Here is a 26,429-nt window from a genome sequence, read left to right as displayed (position 1 = left end):
TAAAGTGATTAGCCTCCAATTAAAATAAAAAAAATATATATATATATATATATATATCAAAAGTAAATAAATAAAATAAAAAGGAGAGACATTGCTTTGTCAACAAAGGTCCATATAGTCAAAACTATAGTTTCTCCAGTACTCAAGTATGGATGTGAGAGTTGGACCATAAAGAAGACTGAACACCAAAGAATTGATGCTTTTGAACTGTGGTGCTAGAGAAGACTCTTGAGAGTCTTGTAGACAGCAAAGAGATCAAATCAGTCAATCCTAAAGGAAATCAAATCTGAATATTCATTGGAAGGACTGACACTGAAGCTCCAATACACTGGCCACCTGATTCAAAGAGCTGATTTATTATGAAAAGACTCTGAGGCTGGGAAAGATTGAAGGCAGGAGGAGAAGGGGATAACAGAGGATGAGATGGTTGGATGGCATCACCAACTCAGTGGACATGAGTTTGAGCAAGCTCTGGGAGATGGTGAAGGGCAGAAGCCTGGCATGCTGCAGTCCATGGGTTTGCAAAGAGTCAGACACAACTTAGCAACTGAACAACAACAACAACACCCAGAGGGCTTAGTGCTAGTTATTTAATCTTTTTGTGGCTTTGTTTCCTCATTTATAAATTTGGAACAAAGAAAAAAATATGTCATTCTTACAGTTGTGTGGGAATACTGCTGCTAAGTCACTTCAGTCGTGTCCAACTCTGTGTGACCCCATAGACAGCAGCCCACCAGGCTCTGCCATCCCTGGGATTCTCCAGGCAAAAACACTGGAGTGGGCTGCCATTTCCTTCTCCAGTGCATGAAAGTGAAAAGTGAAAGTGAAGTCGCTCAGTCGTATCCGACTCTTAACGACCCCATGGATTGCAGCCTACCAGGCTTCTCCATCCATGGGATTTTCCAGGCAAGAGTACTGGAGTGGGGTGCCATTGCCTTTAAAATATATTTAAAAAAAAAAAAAAAAACTTGGTTAAACCCACCCCATTCAGGCACTTTTGTCAAATCTCCCTTTTGTTTTGATTTTTTTATTACTCCTCAGAATTTTCTGTATTTTCAAACTTCATATTATAAAAAACAACACATTGTAAAAATATTATTGGTTTTATCTGAAACTCAAATTATATGTACTCTAGTCCTGACTCTGTTATCAAATCTGTGTGATGTTAGTTAAGTGTTAGTTGCTCAGTTGTGTCCAATTCTTTGTGAGCCCATGGACTGAAACCCACTAAGCTTCTCTGTCCATGCTCCTCTGTTGATTTCCCAGGCAAGAATATTGGAGTGGGTTGCCATTCCCTTCTTTAAGGGGATCTTCCCAACCCAGGGATTAAACTTGTATCTCCTATGTCTCCTGCATTGGCAGACAGGTTCTTTACCACCAGCACCACCTGGGAAGTTCAAGCACTTCCCTTCTCTGAGCCTGTTTCCCTAGATGGAAAAAAGGGAGATTCCCTCCTGTTCAGAAACCATATGTGTTATGTCAGAGTTGAATCAGTGTCAGTTTGGGGGCAGTACAATTGTAGATGACTTTGCTTATGAATTTTATTTTTTCTATACTTCATACTTTTTTATAATTATATGGTTTTGGTTTATCTTTCTTTCTCACAGTTTGGCAGTGTTAACTATATTCACATTATGGTACAACCAAGACCCCTAGAACATTTCCATCTCACAAAACTGAAGCTCTTTACCCATTAAACAACTCCCCAGTTTCTCTTCCTTCAGTCCCTGGAAAATACCATTCAACTTTCTATTTCTATGGATTGACATACTTAAGATATCTCATATAAATGGAATTATACAGTATTTGTCTTTTTGTGACTGGCTTTTATCACTTAGCAAAACATTCTCAAGGTTCATCTATGTTGTAATATACAACAGTTTCCTTCTCTTGCAAGGCCGGTAATATTTCACCGATTGTCTACATGACAGTTTTTTGTTTTTTCACCCAACAGTGGATATTTAGCTTGCTTTCCCTTCTTGGCTATTGTGAATAATGCTGCAACGAACATGGGTGTACAAATATCTCTTTGAGATTCTACTGACTGTTATTTTGGGTACATATCCAGAAGTGGAATTTCTGGATCATCTGGCAATTCTATTTTTAATTTTTTTCAAAAACCATGCGTATTGTTTTCCATAGAGGCTGCAGCATTGTGTGTTCCCACCAGTAGTGCACAAGAGTTTTGATTGTTGCACATCTTCTTTGGATAATGTCTATTCAAGCCCAGTGTACATTTATTCATTTATTAATCAGGTTTCTTTGTTGTTGAGTTGTAGGAGTTCATTATTCTATATATTTAACCCCTTATCAAACATGATTTTCAAATGTTTCCTCCTATTCTATACGTTGAATTTCTAAACTTTGTTGGTTGTTTCCTTTGATATGAAGAAGTTTGTAATTTTAATGCAATTCAATGTTTTGTTTATGGACTGTTTTTGGTGACATATCTCAGACATAATGTCAATCCAGTGTCATCAAGCTTTTTCCCTGTATTCTAGTACTTTTATAGTTTTAAGTCTTATATTTAGGTCTTTAATCATCTTGAGTTAATTTTTGTAATATTGTAAAAACTCCAATTTTATTCTTTTGCTTCTGGATGTTCAGTTTTCAAAACACTGGTAAAGAGATTATCCTTCCCTCCTAGTGTGGTCTTGGCACCCTTTTCCTGACCATATATGACAGAGTTTATTCTTGGTCTATCTTGTTCTATTGGTCTATTTGTCTTTGTACCAGTACCACACTTTTTTATTACTCGACCTTTGTAATGTAATTTGAAATCAGGAATTTCCATGCTTCGAAAAATGTTTGTATTACTATGTGAATAGTAGCCTCACTGAGATATAATTCACATAATATAAAATTCAGCCTTTTAAAATGTACAGTTCATTTTTAGGACATTCACAAAATAGTGCCAGTATAATCACTATCTAGTTAAGACTGTAATCTCTCCAGAAAGAAACCCCATAATCATTAACAATCACTCCCCATTTCCTTCTCTTTCTCCTGACAGCAATTCACTGATTTTCTGTTTCCGTGGATTTACATATACTGGACATTTTATAGAAGTGAAATTATTCAGTATGTTGCCCTTTATCACTGGCTTCTTTCATTTCACAAAACATTTTCAGGTATATCCATGTTATAGCATAAATGAGTACCTCATTTCTTTGTATTGCTAACTAGTATTTCATAGTGTGGACATACCATACTTTGTTCATCCATTCATCATTTACATTTAGGTTATTTCTACTTTTCTTGCTATCACGAATAATGTCATGGACTTGACTTTAACACAGGTGTCAAAAGTGGACAAGCTAAATTGCTTTCCCTAGATAAAATATAGATGTATAATTTTGAAAGTAGGCATAACATTAGTCATAATTTAAAAATATGTGACAAATTACAAGAAAATACTAATATCTATTACCAATTTGGGTTTTAAAAGTGAACTTTAGGTAGAATTAACTATACCAGTATACAAAGCCTTCCTCTGCAATAAATGCTGGGTTTACTGGCTAAAAACATCACCCAAACAGTAAATTAAAAGCATCTTTGATAAGCCTCTTTATTCCCATAATTTCTGATTCTTTCTATGCTGGTCAGATTAACATATACTAAGGGTTATTTCAAGAAAGATGGAGAAATTTTAATTAATTTCCTGTTATTCAGTCACTCAGTCATGTCTGACTCTTTGCATAACCCATGGACTGCTGCACATCAGGCTTCCTTGTCTGACACCATTTCCCTGAGTCTGCTGAAACTCATGTCCATTGAGTCAGTGATGCCATCTAACCATCTCATCCTCTGCTGCCCCCTTCTCCTGCTCTCAGTGTTTCCCAGCATCAGGTTCTTTTCCAGTCAGTTGGGTCTTTGTATCAGGTAGCCAAAGTATTGGAGCTTCAGCTTCAGCATCATTCCTTCCAGTGAATATTTAGGGTTGATTTTCTTTATGATTAACTGGTTTGATCTCCTTGCTGTCCAAGGGACTCTCAAGAGTCTTCTCCAACACCACAGTTCAAAAGCATCAATTGTTTGACACTCAGCCTTCTTTACAGTCCCACTCACACATTCGTACATGACTACTGGAAAAACCATAGCTTTGATTATAAAGACATTTGTCAACAAAATGATGCCTCTCCTTTTTAATACTCTGTCTAGGTTTGTCATAGCTTTTCTACCATGGAGCAAGCATCTTTAAATTTCATGTCTGCAGTCACCATCTGCAGTGATTTTGGAGCCCAAGAAAATAAAGCGTGTCATTGTTTCCATTGTTCCTCTGTCTATTTGCCATGAAGTGATGGGACCAGATTCCATGATCTTAGTTTTCTGAATGTTGAGTTTTAAGCCAGCTTTTTCACTCTCCTCTTTCACTTTCATCAAGAGGCTCTTTAGTTCTTCTTCACTTTCTGCCATTAGGGTGGTGTCATCTGCATATCTGACTGTATTGATAATTCTCCTGGCAATCTTGAGTCCAGCTTGTGCTTCATCCAGCCTGGGATTTTGCATGATGTACTCTGGATATAAGTTAAATAAGCAGGGTGACAATATACAGCTTTGACGTACTCATTTCTCAACTTTGAACCAGTCCACTGTTCCATGTCCAGTTCTAACTATTGCCTCTTGACCTACATACAGGTTCCTTAGGAGTCAGGTAAGGTGTTCTAGTATTCCCATCTCTTTGATCCACAAAGGGTTTAGTGTAATAAGTGAAGCAGTGGTAGATTTTTTCTGAAATTCTCTTGCTTTTTCTATGATACAACAGATGTTGGCAATGTAATCTCTGGTTCCTCTGCCATTTCTATATTCAGCTTGAACATCTGGTTCACATATTGTTGAAGCCTAGCTTGAAGGATTTTGAGCATTACCTTGCTAGCATGTGAAATGAACACAATTTTGCAATAGTTTGAACATTCTTTGGCATTGCCCTCCTTTGTGATGGGAATGAAAACTGACCTTTACCAGTCCTGTGGCCACTGCTGAGTTTTCCAAATTTGCTGGCATACTGAGCGCAGTGCTTTTATAGCATCATCTTTAGGGTTTGAAATAGCTGGAATTCCATCACCTCCACTAGCTTTGTTCATAGTTATGCTTCCTAAGGCCCACTAGACATCACACTTTGGGATGTCTGGTTCTAGGTGAGGGACCACACCATCATATTTATCTGGGTCATTAAGATCTTTTTTTGTGTATTTCTTCTGTGTATTCTTGACATTTCTTAATCTCTTATGCTTATGTCAGGTCCTTACCATTTATGTCCTTTATTGTGCTCATCATTGCATTAAATGTTCCCTTAGTGTCATTCATATTTTTTTTAACTTTATTTATTTTTATTGGAGTATAATTACAATATTATGATGGTTTTTCCTATATATCAACATGAATCAGCCATAGGTGTTCATGTGTCACTCCATCCTGAACCCCTCTCCCACCTCCCTCCCACCCTATCCCTCTAGGTTGCCACAGAGCACCAGCTTTGGGTGCCCTGCTTCACGCATCAGTCTCTCACTGGTCATCTATATTAAATATGGTAGTATATATGTTTCAGTGCTATTCTCTCAAATCATCCCACCCACTCCTTCTCCCACTGAGTCCAAAAGTCTGTTCTTAATGTCTGTGTCTCCTTTGCTGCCCCATTGGTAGGATCCTTGGTATTATTCTTCTTCTGCTGCTGCTGCTAAGTCACATCAGTCGTGTCCGACTCTGTGCGACCCCATAGACAGCAGCCCACCAGGCTCCCCTGTCCCTGGTTTTCTCCAAGCAAGAACACTGGAGTCCATTGCCATTTCCTCTCCAATGCATGAAAGTGAAAAGTGAAAGTGAAGACGCACAGTCATGTCTGACTCTTAGCAACCCCATAGACTGCAGCCTACCAGGCACCTCCATCCATGGGATTTTATGGGCAAGAGTACTGGAGTGGGGCGCCATTGCCTTCTCCTAGAGTCCATATATATGCATTAATGTACAGTATATGTCTTTCTCTTTCTTACTTCACTCTGTATACTGGGCTCTAAGTTCATCCACCACATTAGAACTGAATCAAATGTGTTCCTTTTTATGGCTGAGTAATATTCCATTGTGTGCATGTACACTTCTTATCCATTCATCAGTCAATGGACATTCTAGGTTGCTTCTGTTCCCTAACTATTGTAAATAGTGCTTCAGTGAATACTGGGGTACATTTGTCTCTCTCAATTCTGGTATCCTTGTGGTATATGCCCAGCGGTGGGATTTCTGAGTCATATGGCAGTTCTTTTCTCAGTTTTTAAGGAATCTCCACACTCTTAACTATAGTGTCTGTACCAGTTTGCATTCCCATCAACAGTTTAAGAGGGTTCCATTTTCTTCACACCCTCTCCAGCATTTATTGTTTGTAGATTCTGATGATGGCCATTCTGACCAGTGTGAGATGATACCTCATTGTGGTTTTGATTTGCATTTTTCTGATAATGAGTGATGTTGAGCATCTTTTCATGTGTTTATTAGCCATCCATATGTCTTCTTTGGAGAAATGTCTGTTTAGGTCTTCTGCCCACTTTTTGATAGGGTTGTTCACTTATCTGGTATTGAGCTGCATGAGCTACTTGTGTATTTTGGAGACTAATTCTTTGTCAGTTGTTTGATTTGCTATTAGTTTCTCCCATTCTGAAGACTGTCTTTTCACCTTACTTACAGTTTCCTTCATTGTGCAAAAGCTTTACAGTTTAATAAGTCCTGTTTCTTTACTTTGGTTTTTATTTGCATTACTCTAGGAGGTGAGTTACAGAGGATCTTGCTGTGATTTGTGTCAGAGAGTGTTCTACCTATGTTTTCCTCTAAGACTTTTATAGTTTCTGGTCTTACATTTAGGCTTTTAATCCATTTTGAGTTTATTTTTGTGTATGGTGTTAGGAAGTGTTCTAGTTTCATTCTTTTACACATAGTTGACAGTTTTCCCAGCACCACTTGTTGAAGAGGCTGTTTTTGCTCCATTGTATATTTTTTGCCTCCTGTCAAATATAAGGTGCCCATAGGTGTGTGGATTTATCTCCATACTTTCTATTTTGTTCCATTGATCTATATTTCTGTCTTTGTGCCAGTACCATAGTGTTTTGATGACTGTAGCTTTGTAATATAGACTGAAGACAGGAAGGTTAATTCCTCCAGTTCCATTATTTATCAAAATTGCTTTGGCTATTTGGGGTCTTTTATGTTTCCATACAAATTGTGAAATTATTTTGTTTTAGTTCTGTGAAGAATACCATTGGTAGTTTGATAGGGAATGCATTGAATCTATAGATTGCTTCGGATAGTATACTTATTTTCACTATATTGATTTTTCCAATCCAAGAACATGGTATATTTCTCCATCTATTTGTCATCTTTGATTTTTTTGTAGTCTTTTATAATTTTATGTATACAGGTGTTTTATATCTTTAGATAAATTTATTCCTAAGTATTTTATTGTTTTCATTGCAATGGTGAATGGGATTGTTTCCTTAATTTCTCTTTCTGATTTTTCATTGTTAGTGTATAGGAATGCAAGGGATTTATGTGTATTCACTTTATATCCTGCAACTTTACTATAATCATTGATTAGTTCTAGTAGGTTTCTGGTGGCATCTTTAGGGTTTTCTATGTAGAGGATCACATTCTCTGAAAACAGAGTTTTACTTCTTCTTTTCCAATCTGGATTCCTTTTATTTTTCTTCTCTGATTCCTGTGGCTAGGACTTTCAAAACTATGTTGAATAGTAGTGGTGAAAGTGGGCACCCAAATCTTGTTCTGATTTTAGAGGAAATGCTCTCAGTTTTTTGCCATTGAGGATTATGTTGACTGTGGATTTGTTGTATATGGCTTTTATTATCTTGAGGTATATTCCTTCTTTGCCTACTTTCTGGAGAGTTTTTATCATAAATGGGTGTTGAATGTTGTCAAAGGCTTTCTCTGTATCTATTGAAACAATATGTTTTTTTAATCTTTCAATTTGTTAATATTTTGTATCACATTGATTTGTGAATATTGAATTCCTGCATCCCTGGAATAAAGCCTACTTGATCATGACATATGATATTTTTAATATGTTGTTGGGATCTGTTTGTTAGAATTCTGTTGAGGATTTTTGCATCTATGTTCATCAGTGATATTGGCATGTAGTTTTCTGGTTAAAGACTTCCCTGGTGGCTCAGACAGTCAAGCATCTGCCTACAATGCAGGAGACCCAGGTTCGATTCCTGGGTCAGGAAGATTCCCTGGAGAGGAAATGGCAATGCACTCTAGTACTCTTGCCCAATCCTATGGAGGAGCCTGGTAGGCTACAGGCCATGGAGCCGCAAAGAGTTGGACATGACTGAGTGATTTCACTTTCCTTCTTTCTTTCTTTCTTTTCTTATTTTATGGCAGCTTTGTCTGCCTTTGGTATCAGGGTGTTGGTAGCCTCGTAGGATACGTTTGAGAGTTTTCCTTCCTCTGCAATTCTCTTATTTTCTTGGAGATCTCTAGTCTTTCCCATTCTGTTCTTTTCCTCTATTTCTTTGCATTGTTCATTTAAGAAGGCTTGCTATTCTTTGAAACTCTACATTCAGATGAGTATATCTTTCCCTTTCTCCTTTGCCTTTCACTTCTCTTCTCAACTAATTGTAAGTCTCCTTAGGCAACCATTTTGCATTGTTGCATTTCTCTTTCTTGCAGATGGGTTTGGTCACCACCTCCTGTATAGTGTTATGAACCTCTACCCATAGTTCTTCAGGCACTTTGTCTGTCAAATCTAATCCCTTTAATCTATGTGTCACTTCCACTGTATAATGATAAGTGATTTAAGTCATTCCTGAATGGTCTAGTGGTTTTCCCTACTTTAAATCTGAATTTTGCAATAAGGAGCTCATGATCAGAGCCACAGTCATCTCCCAGTCTTGTTTTTTGCTGATTGTATAGAGCTTCTCCACCTTTGTCTGCAAAGAATATAGTCAATCTGATTTTGGTATTGACCATCTGGTGATGTCCATGTGTAGAGTTGTCTCTAGTGTTGTTGGAAGAGGGTGTTTGCTATGACCAGTGCAAATTTAATTAATTGGCTCATACTGTTATGGGGGCTAGCAAGACTTTAATCTGTAGGGCAGGTCAGCAGGCTAGAACCTCAGGCAGAACTTTTATTACAGACTTGGGGCACAATTGCTTTTTCTTCAGGAAACGTTAGGTCTTGCTCTTGAGGTCTTTCAGGTCTTTCAGCTGATTGAATAAGCTGCAGCCTTTAAAGATTTACTTAAAGTCAGTAATTTTAAATGTAAATAATGTCTACAAAATACCTTCACAGCAATAAGATGAGTATTTGACCAGGTAACTAGCTACCATGGCCTAAATGATCATAATATATGTTTTTTCTTAATTAGCATTGTCTTCTATTAAATGTAGCTTGTAAAAATGTACTATTTGTAACTATCTCCTTTTTCAATTTATTTGGAAACAAACACAACACTGAATGTATTCTATATAAAGAAAGCACTATTTTATATTGTTTTAAAATTGGGTAGTCTAAGCTCTAATATATTCATTGAACATAATTGCTTAAATGATGGCCTACTGTTTTACTGTCTTTTATGTTTCATTCAACATACTTTATTTTCTTCTATTTTATGTGCATATTTATTTCCATGAAAAAGTACTTGGAAATGGTATAAGATGGGACAGAATTCAGAAAAGATGACTGCAAGGAGAAAAGAGATAGATTTAAAACTATTAACATTAGAGGAGAAGTAGAGTATTTATTTTCTACTCCACTCATCTCCCTCCAGTGCATACATCCTCTTACTAATGCTTGTGCATGTCAACAGTACTACTGGTAATTTGAAAGGAATGGAAATATTCTACAGGTAGAAAATTATCCCCCTAGGTCTTGAACTCTAGGTGGCAATTTCACTCTGATTATAGTTAAGGCTCTAAAGGAAATTTTTAGCCCAGAGATTTATTTTTCCTCACCTTTTGTATGTTGAAAAGCAGCCATATAGAATATCAAAAGTTATTCAATACTAAGGGATTTTTTTTTTTTTTTTTTGGAAGCAGAGGAAGGTTTTTTTGTAGGCAAGGAGACAGGATGGCTCATGCCTCTAAAAGTCCCAAACTCTCTGAACAGTCTCAGAAAAGCACTTAAAAGAAAAAAAAAAAAAAAAAAAGGATTTCTTCCTTATAGATATAGTCAGTGTTATACCACTTTAGATCTATAGATATATTCATCTAATGTGCTAACAAAAAAATTAAAACTCAGCATGATAAAACCCAAAATATAGTCATCTGAAAATAACCTTGGTTTGTTAATCTAAACACAATTTTTGAACTGTTTAAGATATTTTTTTCTTCAATTCTGTTTACAAGCCTAGAATCCTGGCAAAAATAATTCCTAAGTCCTAAAGCAACTCATTCAAAAACTCCAAATATTATTAAATTCCTTTTGGAGAAAGCACTTTGTATCAAAAGCATTATTAGTCCTAAAACTAATTTCTGTCCTGATGAGGACTTTCAGGCATTTAATTTTTTTAAAAAAATTGAAAATGCTATTAACGTCCATTCTAAACTAGGTATTAGAAAAAGAATGGAGAGAAAAAATGTGACAGAAATTTGCTTTGGCAGAGGCTTGTCAGTAAATTTGTGGTAGGTTAACCAAAGCTATAAGACATGCAATCATAGTTTCAGAGATCATTGCAATATATCAATGGTATGGAAGCTTCAAGAATTGGTAAAAAGAAAAGATTTGTAATATATTCTATAGATGGCTAATGCTACAATTGTGGTGTGCAATGTTGATAAACCAATAGGTTTATCTACATAAATATTAAATTTCTGTTAGGTAGCATTAACTTATCCTATATAAACTTTAGATTCTACACCAATAAAGGAAAACATTTTAATGAAACTTTGGGAAATTGTTAGAATTTTTATCCTAATTCAAATATGAAAAAATACATAAATTTTACTTTATGTACTTTGGAAAATTTGTTTCATTACCTTCATTTATTTAATAAAACCATTTAAACAGTATAGCATAAAACATCAATAGTGAACTAAACAGCCTTTGATAGAACAATTTGCATCTTCCTTGTTTCACCTTTATATTCTTATATAATGAAGATGATCAGTCATCCCTGTGATTCAGAATGAACAGAGCTGGTTAGAAAACAAAATAAGCAATTTTTAAAAACCAAGTGACAGAATCCATATTTCCAAAGAATTATTTAAGTTAATGGTTGTGAAATGTAGGTATCATGATTAAAAAAAAAAATTCCTAGATTACTGTATTATGTATTTGTTTCAAGGTGTTTCCTCTGTGGGTTTTTTTTAAATTTTTATTTTATATTTGCATGTAGTTGATTTATAAAGTTGTATCAGTTTCAAGTGTGCAGCAAAGTAATTTGGTTATATATAGATCCATTTTTTCTCAGATTCTTTGCCCATATAGTTTATTACATCAAGTTTTGGAGGGTGCAATAGAAGATAACTAAAGACTCCTTCTTCCCTTCCCCAACCTTAAAACATAAATAGAATAATATACATTAAGTCTTTATATTTGTGGATCGATCACTTGGTTGGAGGTGATCTGAAGCTGTCTCAGGCAGTAATTTTTTTTTTTTTCTTGGAGTATAATTGTTTTACAATCTGTGTTAGTTTCTGCTGTACAACAAAGCAAATCAGCTGTGTGTATCCCATCCCATCCCTCTTGTGCCTCCTTCCCACTCTTCCATTCCACTCCTCTACGTCATCACAGAGCACCAAACTGAGCTCCCTATGCTGTAAGCAGCTTCTCAACAGCTATCTATTTTACACGTGATAGTATATATATATGTCAATGCTATTCTCTCTCTACTTGTCCCCCAATTTCTTCCCCCAGTTGTGACCACAGGTACGTTCTCTACGTCTGCATCTCTTTTCTTGCCCTGCAAGTAGGTTCACCAGTACCATTTTTCTAGATTCTGTATATATGCATTTATATATTATATTGGTTTTTCTCTAACATTGCTTTGTATGACAGGGTTTAGGTTCATCCACATCACTGCAACTGACTGAATTTTTTTCTTTTTATCACTGAGTAATATTCCATTGTATATATATACCACATCTTCTTCATCCATTCCTCTGTTGATAGACATCTAGGTTGCTTCCATATCCTATTATAAATAGTGCTGCAGTGAACATTGGGGTATATGTGTCTTGCTGAGTTATGGTTTTCTTGGGGAATATGCCCAGTAGTGGGATTTCTGGGTCATATGGTACTTCTATGTTTAGTTTTTCAAGGAACCTCCATACTGTTCTCCATAGTGGCTGTATCAATTTACATTTCCACCAACTGTGCAAGAGGGTTCCCTTTTCTCTACATCCTCCCCAGTGTTTGTTGGTGATGTGTTTAATATTGTCTCAGAGGTCTGAGATCTTTTCATTATTTTATCTTTATTCTGCTCCTCAGCATTTATTTCCATCAATCTGTCTTCCAGCTTACTTACCCATTCTTCTGCCTCAGTTATTCCATTAATTCCATTTTTACTTTCAGACACATTATCTGAAAATTATCAATGTTTATGTTCCTATTGCCATTTTCGTAATTGTTTTGAGTTCATTTTTTTATACTACTTTTTATTTTTTTTATTCTTTTTTTTTTTTAACTTTACAATTGAGTTCATTTTTGTGGACCTTTTCCTTCTTTTGTGATTCTTGGCTAGAGAAGTTCCTTTAGCATTTGTTGTACAGTTGCTTTTGTGGTGCTGAGCTCTCTTAGCTTTTTCTTTACTGTAAAGCTTTTGATTTCTCCATCAAATCTGAATGAGATCATTGCTGGCTCGAGTAATCTTGGTAAAGATTTTTCCCTCCCATCACTTTAAATATATCCTGCTACTCCCTTCTGACCTGCAGAGTTTTTGCCAAAAAATTAGCTGACAGCCATAGGGGATTCCCTTGTATACTATTTTTTGCTTTTTCGTTGCTGCTTTTAATATTTTTCTTTGTATTTAATTTTTGTTACTTTGGTTAATCTGTGTTCTGGTGTATTTTTCCTAGGTTTTATCCTGTCTTGGACTCTCTGTGATTCCTGTACTTGGGTGGCTATTTCCTTTCCCATGTTAGGGAAGTTTTCCACTTTAATCCCATCAAATAATCTTCTCAGACCCCTTCTCTCCTTCTGCTGCTGCTAAGTCGCTTCAGTTGTGTCTGACTCCGCATGACCCCACAGATGGCAGCCCACCAGGCTCCGCTGTCCCTGGGATTCTCCAGGCAGGAACACTGGAGTGCGTTGCCATCTTCTTCTTCAATGCATGAAAGTCAAAAGTGAAAGTGAAGTCACTGAGTCATGTCCAACTCTCAGCGACCCCATGGATTGCAGCCTACCAGGCTCCTCCGTCCATGGGATTTTCCAGGCAAGAGTACTGGAGTGGGGTGCCATTGCCTTCTCTGCTCCTTCTTCTGGGATCCTATAAATCAAATGTTAGTGTGTTTAATATTGTCTCAGAGGGCTCTGAGACTGTAGTCAATCTTGTCATTCTTTTATCTTTATTCTGTCCCTCAGCAGTTATTCCCATCATTCTATCTTCCAGCTCACTTATTAGCTCACCATTCTTCTGCCTCAATTATTCTGCTATTGATTTCTTCTAGAGTATTTTTAATTTTAGTTATTGTGTTGTTTTTTCTTTAGTTCTTCCTGATTCTTGTTAAATGTTTCTTACATTTTCTACATTCTATTGTCACAATTTTGGAACATCTTTCACTATCATTCTGTCAAGAATGATAGTACATTCTTTATACTCAACTCTTTTTCAGATAGGTTGCCTATTCCCTTTTTTTTTTTCTTTTTTTTTTCTTTAATAGAAAATTATTTAATTAGTATACATGTGTTCCCCATCCTGAAGCCTATTCCCTTTTTATTTGGTCTTGTATGTGTTTGCCTTGCTCATTCATCTGTAACGTATTTATTGTTGTCTCATTTCTTGATGGGTGGGACTGTGTTCCTGTCTTATTAGTTGTTTTGACTGAGGTTTCCAGCAGTGGAGTTTGCAGTAAGCTGGGCAGAGCCAGGTCTTGGTATTGAGATGTGGACTTCTGGGATACCTCACTCTGATTAATATTCCCTGGGGCCTGACATTCTCCATTAGTCCAGCAGTTCAGACTTGGACTAACAAGTCCAAGGAGTTCCCACCACAGAAGCTCAGGCCCAATCTCCATCCCATAAACAGACCCTGGAAGCCACCAGGTACAGAAAAAAAAATAAAATAAAAAGAGGGGGGTAGACAGAACAATAACATAATAAAAAATAAATTGTAAAAGCTAACAGGTATATTAGGAAAAAATATCAGAATATATATGAAACAACCACTGGAGGGTAAAACCTAACTCCAATAACAAAGGACAAGAAAAAAATAAAACAGAAAAAACCTTGGCTATGGGGGAGTGGGATGTAGATTCAGAACCTATGCCAAGAAAAGACCCTGGGAGGGGGATCTGAAGTGCCTCTGGCCTCAGGATGTGGAGGATCAAGCCTGGGGCCCCAGGAGGTGCCCCGGGCCATGTGGACGGGGAAGACCAGGCAAGTTACCCTGATCTTCTAATCCCAGAGGGAGCCTCTGTTATGTCCACAGGACCTCCACAGGTGGAGAGGGCCCTGGAAAATGTGAAGGACTAGGCCTGGGGCCTCTGGAGGCTGCTTGGGGCTGAGTGGGCCAGAGAACTGCAGGCGCTTCCTCTGACCCTCCAACCCAGTAAAGGTCCCCCCAGCTGGCCTAGATTTTCCTCCTCCCCTTCCCTTCCATGGCCCTTGTACCAACTCAGGCAGAGGGGTGCTGGAGGACAGGGGAGCCTTAGATAGCTCCCTGGGCCAAGTGTATAAGGGGAAACGAACTCCAAGGGTGGCCCTCCAACCCATGAGGGTGCCTCCTTCCCTATGCAGATCCCCCAGAGACAAATGTACCTCTCTGGGTGGGAGAACCACTCCCCTCCCTCAGCTGCCCCTCATGTGTGCTGGTCCTGTCTGGCTTCCACTTTCCCTCTTCTCCTTGCTCCCCTGACATCCTACCTGGTTGCTGGAATTTCTGCCATCTGCCTGGTTATCAGATGTCCCCCACCAGTGTCTGGTAAGTAACCTAGTTGTGGGGAGACATGAACTGCATGTCTTACCTTTCTGCCATCTTGGCTCTGCCTTGTACAACCTGTAGCTCTATTTTTGATGTATTTTTGGGAGGAGATGAGCTCCATGTCCTACTCCTCTGCTGTCTTGATCTTGTCCATCCTTTAGTTCTTTTTAAATGGAAAGAATAATAAGACCCAATTCTGTTTATGAGATAGTACACAACTATTTTGCAAAGCTCTTTAATGAAAGCACTTGATTATATTAATAAGAACATAATATTTTAATATATTCCATATTATTATTTGGAATTTAAATAATACCCATCTTAGAGGAAATATATGAGCTTTTTAATCTTTGAACTAATTCTGCTATCACATTGGTTATCACTCAATAGCATTTTACCTCTCATCACTAGTGTTTACGAATATGTTGTTTATTATGAATTTGTGATTAATGCTTCTGTGGTGATCATCCCAGATTATTTACTTATTTATAAAAATCAGCGACTGATCTGACCTGATCTGATCTGAACACGTAGTATTAAAATTTTCAGAGATGAATGATATGTTATTGTGAACAATTCACAAAGAAATTTCTACACTACCAAAACACTTTAAAAATAAAATTTTAAATATAAAATTCTCTCAATTACATATTGAATTATTAGATATATTCTATTCAATCAAAATTTATTATGTGCAAAATACCCACATGTAAACAAGTAAATTAGGATCACATAGAGGAATTCAAGGCACTAAAATTCTTAACAATATAAATATTTTCACATTAAAATATACCAATCAACCTATTTTAGCTGTAACATATAAAGAATTTGAAGTTGTCATTCCCATTCCTGAAACAAGAAAAGAGCTTAATAAATTGGAAGGCAATGACTAGTCTTAAACTCATCAGAAAAACATGTCTGCAGGATACATTTATCACTCCAAAATCTGGATATTTGGATGAATCCAGAGAGTTGCCTCCAAGAACTGCTTACCTGAAGCAGAAGGTTTTGGAGCTATAAACTTTAAGTAACACAGAACGGTAATTTTGTCAAATTGATTGAAGCTAAGTGTGGGTTAGCCTGAGAGTTAAAAATTCCTGATTTCCACCACCTTGAGGGGATGAGATCACCAAAATTTTCATGGACACTAACTTCAGGAATCCTGCCCACTTCTTACAGTCAAGTGTCAAGAAATATTACTCATAGATCTGAAGAGTGAGGGCAAATGTAGCTATTGTGAAGTATACCCAGAGCCTACACAAAGGTCTATTCTCAACACACACACATATAACAAAACTGGTATGGGGAGGGAGGAGGGAGGAGGGTTCAGGATGGGGAACACGTGTATACCTGTGGCAGATTCATGTTGATATATGGCAAAACCAATATAATATTGTAAAGTTAAAAAATAAAATAAAATATATAAAAAAAAAAAAAAAAAAAAAAAAAACTATCTCACCTAAAATGCTGGATGGGGAAAACTAAGAGACACATGTGAATGTCACAATCCAGAGCACGTCTCATTAAAAGACAGATATTTAATTGTAAAATTTTATAATACTTACTCTTCCCTCAGCTTTACCACCATACTAAGAGGGCCCCAGGATTAAAAACTGTGTAGAACCATTGAAAGAGCTTCAGTACACAGAAAAGTTCTTAGGAAAGCTTGAAAACAAGAGAAGAGGAAAAATTAAGGAAACTAGTAGAATTTAAAGTCTAACACATACAGAAGTATCAGAAACTAAGCAGGCCCAACTCCTAGCCAAAGTAACATACAACTACATTAAAATCTTTGTCTCAGTTCCTGTTATCCAATACACTGTATACAAATTAAAACAACAAAAAAAATTACATGGCATGTTAAAGACAAGAGAAACATAGCCTGAAGTGACAAAACAAACAACAGAAAGATTCAGATATGGTGCAGGTTTTGCAAATAAAAATAACTACATAGGAAATGTGAAAGATTTATGATTAAAATATTAAAGACTATAGGAAAAATAGAAACTATGAAGGAAGAGGTGGATAATGTAAGCAAAGAGAAAGAAACTCTAAGAAATAATTTAAAAGAAAACTATAGAAATCATAAACATTACAGAAATGAAAAATGCCTTTGGTACACCAGTTAGACACAGCTGAGGAAAGAATCAGTGAGCTTTAAGATACATCAATAGAAACTACACAAAATGAAAGGAGAGTGAAAAACGGAAAAAAAAAAAAAAATATATATATATATAGAACCATCAAAGGACTGTGGGACAATGTAAATAGATGCACATAGGTATAATTAGAATATGTAAAGATAAGAGACAAAGAGCAAATATATATATATATTTTTTTAATATATATATTTTTGAAGTCTCCACCTGTGAGGGCCCAGCAGTCAGGGTGAATTGGCTTCAGGCAAGAGTTGAAGAGCCATCTTCCTACTTAATTGGCCTGTGAAAGTATCCTCTGCTCTCTTTCCAGAAAGAAAAAGCATCCCTGCCATTCGGGGTCACGGGGACATGAGCCTCAACCTCGTCTCTGTGTGGATTTCAGCTTGTTTGAACGAGAGTAATGGTGACCTCCTTCAAAAGGACTTATGCCAGCACATCACAGCTCCAAGGACTGTTGTAGTCAGTGCCTCTGACCCTGTGGTAGGCCACTGTTGATCCACACCTCCATTGGAGACTCCCAGACACTCAGAGCAAAAGATGAACACACGTCTTTCTACTCCGCCACCTTATAGACAAGCCTCTTGTCCTCATCCTTCAGAGGGCAAACAGAATGAAAACCAGAATCACAGAAAACTAACCACACTGATCACATGGATCACAACCTTGTCTAACTCAGTGAAACTATGAGCCATGCCATGTAGGGCCACCCAAGATGGGACAGGTCATAGTGGAGAGTTCTGACAAAACGTGGTCCACTGGAGAAGGGAATGACAAACCACTTCAGCATTCTTGCCTTGAGAACCCCATGAACAGTATGAAAAGGCAAAAAATATGACACTGAAAGATGAACTCCCCAGGTTGGTAGGTGTCCAATATGCTCCCGGAGGAGAGTGGAGAAATAACTCCAGAAGGAATGAAGAGGCTGAGCCAAAGTGGAAACAACACACAGTTGTGAATGTGCCTGGTGGTGAAAGTAAAGTCCAATGCTGTAAAGAAAAATATTACATAGGAATATGGAATGTTAGGTCTATGAATCAAGGTAAATTGAAAGTGGTCAAACAAGAGATGGCAAGAGTGAATATCAACATTTTAGGGGTCAGCGAAATAAAATGGACTGGAGTGGGCAAAATAAATTCAGATGACCATTGTATCTACTATTATGGGCAACAGTCCCTTAGAAGAAATGGAGTAGCCCTCATGGTCAACACGAGTCTGAAAGGCAGTACTTGGGTGCAATCTCAATAACGACAATGATCTCCATTCATTTCCAAGGCAAACCATCCAACAAAAGAGTAATCCAAGTCTATGCCCCAACCACTAAAGCCAAAGAAGCTGAAGTTGAATGGTTTTGTGAAGACCTATAAGACCTTCTAGAATTAACACCAAAAAATGATATCCTTTTCATCATAGGGAACTGAAATGCAGAAGTAGAAAGTCAAGAGGGACCTGGAATAAGGGCAAGTTTGGACTTGGAGTATAAAATGAATCAGGGAAAGGCTAACAGAGTTTTGCCAAGAGAATATACTGATCATAGCTTTTTGCATTTCTTTTTCTTGATCCCTGCCCCTCGCACATTGTTCCTAACCTCTGTCTAGAGTTCTTCAGGCACTCTGTCTATCAAATCTAATCCCTTGAATCTATTTTTCATTTCCACTGGATAATCATAAGGGATTTGATTTAGGACATACCTGAATGGTCTAGAGGTTTTCCCTACTTTCTTCAATGTAAGTCTGAATTTGGCAATATGGAGTTCTGAGTCAGGACCCAGTCTTGTTTTAGCTGACTGTATAGAGCTTCTCCATCTTTGGCTCCAAAGAATATAATCAGTCTGATATCGGTATTGATCATCTGGTGATGTCCATGTGTAGAGTCTTTTCTTGTGTTGTTAGAAGAGGGTGTTTGCTATGACAAGTGCATTCTCTTGGTAGAACTTTGTTAGCCCTGATCTGCTTCATTTTTCACTTCAGGGCCAAATTTGCCTGTTATTCCAGGTAGCTCTTGACTTCCTACTTTTGCATTCCAGTCCCCTGTAATGAAGAGGACATCTTTTTTGGGTGTTACATCTAGAAGGTTTTGTTGGTCTTCATAGAACCATTCGACTTCAGCTTCTTCAGCATTACTGCTTAGGGCATAGACTTGGATTACTGTGATATTGAATGGTTTACCTTGGAAGTGAACAGAAATCATTCTGTCATTTTTGAGATTGTATCCAAGTACTACATTTTGGACTCTTTGGTTGACTATGATGGCCACACTCCATTTCTTCTAAGGGATTCTTGCCCACAGTAGTAGATATAATGGCCATCTGAATTAAATTCATCCATTCCAGTCCATTTTAGTTCAAAGATTCCTAAAATGTAGATGTTCACTCTTGCCATCTCCTATTTGACCACTTCCAATTTGCCCTGATTCTTCAGTAACTTACTGGTTATTTAGAAACCTGTTGTTTAATCTCCATGTGTTGTGAAATATGAAATTAAAAGATACTTACTACTTGAAAGAAAAACTATGACCAATATAGTCAGCATATTAAAAAGCAGAGACATTATTTTGCCAACAAAGCTCCATCTAGTAAAATCTGTGATTTTTCCAGTAGTCATGTATGGATGTGAGAGTTGGACTATAAAGAAAGCTGAGCACTGAACAATGATGCTTTTGAAGTGTGTTGTTGCAGGAGACTCTTAAGAGTGCCTTGGACTGTGAGGAGATCCTACCAGTCAATCCTAAAGGAAAGCAGTCCTGAATATTCATTTGAAGTACTGATGCTGAAGCTGAAGCTCCAATACTTCCGCCACCTGATGTGAAGCACTGACTCATTGGAAAAGACCCTGATGCTGGGAAATTCTGAAAGCAGGAGAAGAAAGGGGACAACAGAGGATAAGATGGTTGGATGGAATCACCTCCTCAATAGACATGAGTTTGAGCTAGCACAGGAGTTGGTGATGGACAGGGAAAACTGGTGTGCTGCAGTCCATGGGGTTCTAAAGAGTCAGAGAAGACTGAATGGCTGAACTGAATGATACTTAAGATTAGGAGGTTTGGGTTGATGTGTACACAGTGCTATATTTAAAATAGATAACCAACAAAGACCTACTGGATAGCACATGGAACTGTGCTCAATACTTGTAATAACCTAAATTCGAAGAGAATTTGAAAAATAATAGAAGCATGTATATGTATAACTGAATCACTTTGCTATATACTTGAAACTAACAATATTGTTAATCAACTAAATCCCAATATAAAATAAAAATATTGAGAAAATCATTCACCAAAACCAACTTTACTCTCCATCAGTTCAGTTCAGTTACTCAGTCGTGCCCGACTCTTTGCGACCCCATGAATCGCCATAGTAGAAGGTAATTATAAAATCATGCTGTTGCATTTTAAAACATAAAAAATACTTAACTTTGATATTATGCTAATTGTCAAATTTTATCCCTTATTATGAAGAAACATTGTTGTCACTTAATGACAGTGTGATATGCAACTTGTTTCTCATTATGATGAAAGGCTGTTTGGGGTCAAAAACATAATTCCATTCTTTCTTATGTATATAAAGTTGAAGAAATGCTACACATACCACAAATATATGACATCAGAAAAGTAAATGGGGGCACAATTTACTTAAATCTCTTGTAATACTGTGGGAATCTTAAGTTACTTCAAGAAGCCTTCTGGGGTGCCACTCAGATTTAGGCTTTCCTTTGAATGTGAATATTTGGTAATATTCATATGATTGAGAGGGAAACTCCTTCCTCATTATACTTAATTTTGAGGAAAACATGTGAAGAACTTCTATTAAATCACTACATTTTGCTTCATAACATTACAAATGATTTCAGTGAATCCTTTAGATGAGTTTACATTCTAGTTAATGTAGATAATTAAACATCCTATATATTTGTTGGCTTGTTGATGATAGTAAACAAAGAGATCTTTTACCTCAGGGCCTAGAGTCACTGTGTTCAAAGTACATTGTCTATAGTTATTATTTATTTAACCAGCACTGCCATGTACTATGCTAGAAACTTATTTTAATTATCACTGCAAACTTACAAGGTACGTGTTTTTATTATTTGCACTTAAGAGAGGAGGGAAAGAAGCAGAGATTAAGGGCACAGTATTTGGTAGCAGATATATCAGCCTGAGCCAAGCCTATTCCCCAGTTAAGCTTTCAGCTCCATATTCTGGGGCCCCATGAGATAATTCAGATATAGTAGGTATAGATGCACCTTTGTTTGTCTAAGCTAAAGAGAATTTTAGAAAAGCTATAGCCTACTTCCAGGGAAAACCAATAGTTAAGAGAAATCTTATTATTTACAAGTGTACAGTAAGGTGCTTATTTCTAAGTACTTTACATGTATTACTTATTTAACCACTACGAAGGTCTTAGGTGTTAGGAAGTATTATCCCTATTTTACCACGAGGATTCTGTGACAGCATCATTAAGTAACTTGCCCAACATGCAAATTACAGACCTAGGATTCCAGTCCAGCATCTATTATCTTAATCACTATGTATATTGTCCCCAGAGCAGAAGAGGAAGACATAAAAATGCAAGAGTAGTAGCAGATAGAGCACAACATTATAAGCAAGTAATTCTGAATAGGAAAGTCTTCAAAAGCTCCTTAAAGGATGTAGAATTAAGCTGGACCTTTGAGGAAATGTAGGGCACTGACACTGGACATGAAAGGAAGACATGGGACAGGGAAGAGACAGGGAAGAGAAGACACACAGCAGGAGCCCAACCAAGCCGGAAGAACCTGGGAACAACAGTAACTAAGTCATTCATAGTAAACAGCAGAATGAAGTAGGCGATTAGAATTCAAAGGTGATAAATTCACATCATGAAAAGTTATATATTTTAGATGAAACATCTGGACTTTATACATACTGTTTACAAAGAAAAAGAATTAAACAGTTATTGAAATAATAAGATTGGGATTTTGGAAATTTAGTTCTAACTGTGGTAACAGTATGTACTAGTTTGGTCCTAACCACCCTTGTTTAGGCTTATTACCCCAGGAAAATTGTTAATAGCACCTTCTTTCTCCTTTTAAAGATTCCTAGTTGGATAATACATGTTGTTTTTATTCTAACTGGGACTAATTTTTATGCATTGGATTGAAAAAAATCAAAATTTTGGCATTATCATGTATTAGGGAATGTTATTTAACTTATATGCAGAATACATCAGGAGAAACCCTGGACTGGAAGAAACACAAGCTGGAATCAAGATTGCTGGGAGAAATATCAATCACCTCAGATATGCAGATGACACCACCCTTATGGCAGAAAGTGAAGAGGAACTAAAAAGCCTCTTAATGAAAGTGAAAGAGAAGAGTGAAAAAGTTGGCTTAAAGCTCAGCATTCAGAAAATGAAGATCATGGCTCCAGTCCCATCACTTCATGGGAAATAGATGGGGAAACAGTGGAAACAGTGTCAGAGTTTATTTTGGGGGGCTCCAAAATCACTGCAGATGCTGACTGCAGCCATGAAATTAAAAGACGTTTACTCCTTGGAAGGAAAGTTATGACCAACCTAGATAGCATATTCAAAAGCAGAAACATTTCTTTGCCAACAAAGGTCCATCTAGTCAAGGCTATGGTTTTTTCTGTGGTCATGTATGGATGTGAGAGTTGGACTGTGAAGAAGGCTGAGCGCCAAAGAATTGATGCTTTTGAACTGTGGTGTTGGAGAAGACTCTTGAGAGTCCCTTGGACTGCAAGGAGATCCAACCAGTCCATTCTGAAGGAGATCAGCCCTGGGATTTCTTTGGAAGGATTGATGCTAAAGCTGAAACTCCAGTACTTTGGCCACCTCATGTGAAGAGTTGACTCATTGGAAAAGACTCTGCTGCTGGGAGGGATTGGGGGCAGGAGGAGAAGGGGACGACAGAGGATGAGATGGCTGGATGGCATCACTGACTGGATGGACATGAGTCTGAGTGAACTCTGGGAGTTGGTGATGGACAGGGAGGCCTGGCGTGCTGCGATTCATGGGGTTGCAAAGAGGCAGACATGACTGAGTGACTGAACTGAACTGAAGATTTTAAAACTGGAATTGTTTGTCTGAAGAGCAGCTTCACACTACCTACTGTTTTTAAAAAGCCAAGCCAAGCCTCAGTACTTTGTTGTTGTTGTTCAGTTGCTAAGTCATGTCTGACTCTTTGTGACCCCATGGACTACAGCACACCAGGCTTCTTGTCCTTTACCATCTCCCGGAGTTTGCTAAAACTCACGTTCATTGAGTCAGTGATGGCATCCAACCATCAGTTCTCTTCTGCCCTCTTATTCTCCTGCCTTCAGTCTTTCCCAGCATTAAGGTCTTTTCCAAAGTGGAAGCTCTTTGCATCAGGTAGCCAAAGTATTGGAGCTTTAGCATCAGTCCTTCCAATGAATATTCATTAGGATTGACTGGTTTGATTTTGCTGTCCAGGGGACTTTTGAGAATCTTCTCCAGCACCACAGTTTGAAAGGATCAATTCTTCGGAGCTCAGCCTTCGTTATGGTCCAGCTCTCACATGACTACTGGAAAAACTATAGCTTTGAATGTATGGACTTTTGTCAGCAAAGTGATGTCTCTGCTTTTTAATACACTAAGTTTGTGATAGCTTTTCTTCTAAGGAACAGCTGTCTTTCAATTTTATGACTGTAGTCACTGTCCACAGTGATTTTGGAGCCCAAGAAAATAAACTTGATACTTACCCTAGGGAAATGTGATAATGTACACTAGAAGGCATGTACAAAGATGATAATTGTTTTATTGTGTTATGGAACAGTTAAAAAAAAATAATAGCCAATAAAGAAATGCCTGTATAAACTATAGTACACATTTACTGTGAGTTATTATGCCACAGTTAAAAAGACAAAAAAGCAGGCCCCATGGGTTCTAATATGTAAAGCAAACTAAAGCAATCATATTGTTTTATTTCCTCTATTAATAGTAAAGGAACTAGAAGTAAATATACAACTTACTGAAGAAAGGACTGGCATAAGTTCCGTGAACTAATTTAGGAATCTGCAGGAGACATGGGTTCAATGCCTGGGTCAGGAAGATCCCCTAGAGAAGGGAATGGCTTCCCACTCCAGTTTTCTTGCCTGGAGAATCCCATGGACAGAGGAGCCTGGCAGGCTACAGTGAGTCCATGGGGTCATAAAGAGTTGACATGACTAAGCGACTAACACACACTACTCTATGAATACTTGTTCAAGAGAACATGAACTATAGTTGTGTTTGTATACATTAAAAATAGCATACATTAATAAGCATTAATACAAATAAATTAAGATTGTACAAGACTGTATATATAGATAAAGAAGTAGGCAGACAAAGAAGGCTCCAAATTTTGAACTTTCATTCCTAGGAAAATGATAGCCTCGTTTGGGAAATATTGATGGCAGAAGATATGTGAATCTGAATGTAATGCACTTATTTTTACATCCTTCATTTGAGTCTCTGACAGACCTATTAGGTGGAGATAACGCTGTATCAGAAACTGGTTGAGACACCCCTATTATGTTAGCTCTTATTCTTTCCACCCATCCAGCTGGTCTCCTATAGATTTTTTCCCCCTTCTCTTTCTTACTTAATTGCACTCTGATAGTGATTGCCCTCTGGTTAAAGTTGTACATTGCACCTGATGTTTACTTCTGCAAGACAACATTCCCCAACCCTCCTTTCCTTTGTGGGCATCTTTCATTACAGAAAGAAGGTCATGGAACCATACCCTGGAGGACACCAGAACCTGATCTGGAACCACTGGACACCAGCCCTAAAAATCTCAGTGTCTCCAGAAGGAAAGAAGAATGCAAGACTACTTCAGCCCCATCTACAAGCTTATTTCCATCCTGACACTGTAAAACCACTTGCTATATTCTGGGTTTTGGGGAGCACAGTTTTGAGGACCTTAGGCTGGCGTGGCCCCTTTGCCTTGCAAAGTAATAAAGTTGCTCTGTTCTACTCCAAAGCTCTGTCTCCACATTTCTATTTGGCACCAGTGAATAAGATCCAGGTTTTCAGCAACAATAACTAGCAAAACATTGATCTTACATCTCTCTTCACACCCTTGAGAGCTTTGTTTACTTGTGTGGGATTGGATATAGCATTACCACATTGTACTGTGGCTATTTTATGTTCTCCTCACTAGCCTGTGAGCTTGAAAATTTTGTCCAACCTTACAATTGTACAGCTTTACAAAATCCAAGCCATGTGTTTATCATTATATTCCATGTTGCCTCTGAATATAACTACAATGTCAGTTTTCCTCATAACTTTTAAACTAATACTTTAACCACCTGTCAGTATACATATTGATTTTTATTTGCATGGAAGAAAATAGGCAACCCACTCTAGTATTCTTGCTTAGAGAATCCTATAGACAGAGGAGCCTGGTGGGCTTCAGTCCATAGAGTCCCAAAGAGTCAGACATGACTGAAGCAACTTAGCACACACAACACTATGACAATAATGTGACAGAATTTATCCCATCATTATGATATACAATTAAATTTCCATCCTACCAGTCACTGACCTGGGGTGGGGCAGGTCTTCCTTCATTGTGAATCATGAAATATCTGGAGTATAACAGATATAAAATAATATTGTTTGAATTAAAATGCAGAGGTGAAATGTAAGGAATACTGAAATGCTTGATGAAATAGAAGTAAAGTATACTGATTTGTTTTTCACATTGTTATACCCCTTTAGTTCATTTAACATTTTTGCATTAGGATACTATATAATGTTTAATAGATATCTTTAATACATATATACCCTCCCTTGAGGCATTTTGAGAGTAAGTATCAGAGCTATAATGCTTGTTTTTTATTAGGCAAGAAATTAAATCGATGAGCCAAGCAGAACAAAACTATATAGAAAATCTGGATACATTTCTTTATATTGTTCCTTAAAAAAATGGGCAAGGATATCCTGAACCTAAGTTTACAACAAATAGGCTCGTTTAATTACATCAGTTTATGGATTTTAAAACCTTTTAGATCCACAGTGTTGTTTTTGTTCTAAGCATAAGTAGCTTTGTTTTGGGTAGTCTTATTCACTCTTCATTATGTAACTCAGCCTTTAAATATGTGACTTAAGTCACCCAAGGTTGACACCAACCTTGCTAGAAGCATCTATGGGCTAGAAGCATCTATGGGCTAGAAGCATCTATGGGCTTGAGTTAGC

General features: G+C 37.3%; 1 long non-coding RNA gene across 1 annotated transcript in view; it reads left to right on the top strand.

Moving 5' to 3' along the window:
- LOC133250098 (uncharacterized) overlaps positions 1-25,270 on the top strand; it is a 214,372-nt gene extending 189,102 nt beyond the window's left edge. The window contains exon 6 of the long non-coding RNA XR_009737228.1: positions 24,951-25,270. This is a non-coding gene — a long non-coding RNA (uncharacterized LOC133250098). The remainder of the gene's footprint in view (positions 1-24,950) is intronic.
- The last annotated feature ends 1,159 nt before the right edge of the window (positions 25,271-26,429 follow it).

The sequence above is a fragment of the Bos javanicus genome, chromosome 6, assembly GCF_032452875.1.
Source record: "Bos javanicus breed banteng chromosome 6, ARS-OSU_banteng_1.0, whole genome shotgun sequence".
Classification (NCBI taxonomy): Eukaryota; Metazoa; Chordata; class Mammalia; order Artiodactyla; family Bovidae; genus Bos; species Bos javanicus.
This window is presented reverse-complemented; position numbering and strand designations above follow the sequence as displayed.